We start from the raw sequence: 3,677 nt of genomic DNA, 5'->3' as shown, positions 1-3,677 counted from the left end.
CTCTCGCTTTCTTCTCCCACAACCCTTCGCTTCACTTCCACCACCTTCCCAGTGGCTGACGTAATCGCTACGTAATCCAGCGCCCCGCCCCCACCGCCAGTCTAGCTCAGAGGCCGCTGATTCCATTGCTGTGCGACTAGCTTATTAGTGAGAAAGGCTGCTCAGAGGCCTCAGAAGCAATCTCCTGGCTATAGCCTTATAAGTCCTATTCAGTTTCTTTCAGTTTACAGGAGCATTAAGTGTAGTAACGAGTTAGAATTAGAACACAAAAAGTGATACAGTGAATCATGTTTATATATATTTATAAATATATGTACACTATATAAATAACGCAGGGGTTTCCCCAGCTCTGAGAGAGGAATTTTTTCCAAAGTCAGAGTGAGCATGTGTTCTACTGTTTATGACCTTTTGGACAACTAGTGAGCGCATTCCAGTAGTTTGTGTATGAGATCAATAAATATTACATAAAGTTTCTTGTGCAGAATAACCAATATAGCAGGTAAAAATGCTAGTGTAATAGGTAAGAACAATAACAGAGATAGAAAGATATGTATTGCTTTCTAGAAAGGGTGTTGGCAACAGTGGTTACAAAACTGGGGTTGCTGCATTCAGAATACTGTTCAAAGCAAGTAATGGGGATGCCCAGAAGTAAGACAGTGAGATTTGCGATTTTGCTTATCCACAGAACTATATATCATGTACATGAAAACATACTTTTATCTTATTTATATTTACATATAGGTAAGGTATAGTAAAACTATTTTTCCTTATAGGGAAAGGTGGGTGGGTTCCATTTATGGAAAACGCCTTTGATTTGACAGTTAGGGGCAGGATGACTCTGCTTTTTAAATCCATCCCCACTACTATCCAGGAGTAGCCACTGTGGACTGACACATAAAGGGAGTGTGGCTGCAGCCAGACTTCCACATTGGCTAGAGTAAATTGGGCCTAGAAGTTCTGTTTTGGTATGGTTACATTAAAATTGGTTGGTATACCTTTAAATACTTTTAGAATTACTTATTAATTATTTAAAGAAAGATATTGTATGGCACTCTGAGGGGCAGTGCAGTTTTTTCCTAAAAGACGCTCTGGATTGGGGGGGGGGGAGTGAATTGTTGTTTATAAGTAATAATGATAATAATGTTTTGTGTTACAAGTCATACACCTAGGGTGCAGAGAATAAAAATATAAGACCAAGTTATTAGTGATTATGCCACTCTAAACAAGAAGATAACATTTGCCCAGAGGTATCTATGACAGTCAGGAAGTGCAGTGCACAATTACAGGTCCAGACTAGTGTTATGGCAAGCACCCTGTATAGATCCCATCTGTGCTATATTCTTTGTATTGCATTATTGCATTTTTGTTTTTAAATATTTGTGGTAGTTAATAAGGGTGGCAATATAAAGGGCCATATAAGAAGGACCACTGTAATTAGAAATACTGAACCAAATCCAAACCCTAGTTTGCTTATTCAAATCTCAGAAAATTCAGTACATTTGTTAAACAAAAAATATTGCGTGCAATTACCCATTTTGCTTCTTATGAGCAACTGCTTATCCAAATTTCTTTGGCAGACTTGGCACTCTATATAGTTCCTTATATTTATTAAGTTTTAGAAATTGCATCAAGGAGTCAATCTAGGTTTTAACCACAAAAAGGCATGTTAGGGACAGCGTGACTTTCTAGATATTGTTGTCCTCGGTCTCCATAGCTACCCTGTTCCCTAAGGGTGAGACAAGATACTTACTCAGTTTAAAAGTTGCCTTAACACTACTGACAGAAATACTACTATGGTTTATATAAATAAGCTGCTATGTAACTGTGAGGGAAGCCATACAGGTTGAAATAGGGCTAAATGGCACAGGTTATGTAGCAGAGAATAGATACGCTCTGCTTATATGTTATATGCTATGTTACCTGCGCCTTTTCTCCAGCTTGAATGGCTGCCACCATAGCTGCACAGCAGCTTATTTATTTAGAATATAGTACACAGCAGCTTATTTATTTAGACTATGGTAGTTTTCCTGAAGAAAACGCACAATTCTTACCAGTTCAGGGCAACAGTACATTATATTTTAATTACTTTAAAACACTTTTGTTTTTTGGTGTTACTGTGCCTTTAAGGGTTTAAGATTTCTTGTATGGCTGTCAGCTGGATGAACATACTAACTGAGATATTTGTTCATGAATGCTGAACAACTTAGTTACCTATGTAGCCCATTCTAAAAACATGTTCATTGAACCAAAACCTCTGCAGCAGTGGTTGTATTTGGATATAAATTTCTAGGGCAGCAACTGGCTGTTTATGGATCTTTGAAAATGTGCTACTTTTTGAGAAGGTTCTGGCTAGTGTGCATGTCAGTGGTCAGCTTTGCTTATGTTCCGTTGGCCTAAAAAAAGCCCCATAAAGGCTATAGTACTAATTACTGACAAAAAAAACGAAATTCTAATAATAATAATAAACCGAGTATCTATTTTTTTTTCTTGTCATTATTCTACCTGCCTCTTTCTTTTGGTTTATTGCAAATCAGCATTCTTACTTTTCTATCAATGTATCATCATTACAAAAAATCCCAACAATACATCAGCTAGACGGTGAAGCAAACTTTAGGTTTAGGAAAACCAAATTTTGCTTTCTAGATTAAATTAGATAGAGAAATCCAAACTACTTCCAGGATCCTTACCCTCTCTGAGTTCTCACCAAACTGACCTCATCACCACCTTCAATGTAAAACTTTTTTCATTGGTTGCCGCAGTTGCTGATACAGGTATGGGACCTATTATCCAAAATTCTTGGGACCTGGGTTTTTTTGGATAAGGGGTTTTTCCGTAATTTGGATGTCCATAACTTAATTATTAATTATATCTTAGTTGGGATAAAGTACAAGGTACTGTTTTATTATTACAGGGAAAAAGGAAATCATTTTTAAAAATTGGAATTATTTGCTTATAATGGAGTCTATGGGAGATGGCCTTTCCATAAGTCAGAACTTTCTGGATAATGGGTTTCCGGATAAGGGATCCCATACCTGTACACATGTCACTTGCAACTTTCTTTGCAACATTACACCTTGTAACCAGTATATAGGTGCTATGTTGGTTTCAAAACAGAAAATGTTAATATAGTCTACTTGTTAACATATGAAATGCAGGTATTCATGAATGTGCTAATGTATGTTTATCATTATTAGGCTTTCAGACTGCATCGTGGAAAAAGCTACATGGTTGATGTGATGCTGCCTGTTTTATCAGCAATACCGGTACTTCTGTGTAAGAGAAGACCAGGTTATTGCCAGTGGGTAAGAAGTGGGTACTGAGGTAGTGTTTAATAAGAGATGAAACACAAGAAATTAAATATTTCTGCTGTTGACAAGTGGGAGGAATTTTTGGAAAGATATGTGGCTCTTTATATTTGTTATTTCTTTTACAGGTATAGGACCCGTTATCCAGAATGCTCGGGACCAAGGGTATTCCAAATAAGGGGTCTTTCTGTAATTTGGATCGCCATACCGTCAAGCTGGCCATACACGTGGCGATCTGACGATGGTCGCACGAACCATCGTCAGATCCGCCACACACAGTCAGGGCTGAAACAGCAGATAAGGAGGTAGAAACAATAGGATTTCTACCTCCTTCTGCCTCTCTTCTGCCTCTCTACCTCCTTCTTCATGCGT

This window comes from Xenopus tropicalis, chromosome 5 (assembly GCF_000004195.4).
Source record: "Xenopus tropicalis strain Nigerian chromosome 5, UCB_Xtro_10.0, whole genome shotgun sequence".
NCBI lineage: Eukaryota > Metazoa > Chordata > Amphibia > Anura > Pipidae > Xenopus > Xenopus tropicalis.
Note: the sequence above shows the minus strand (reverse complement) of the source record.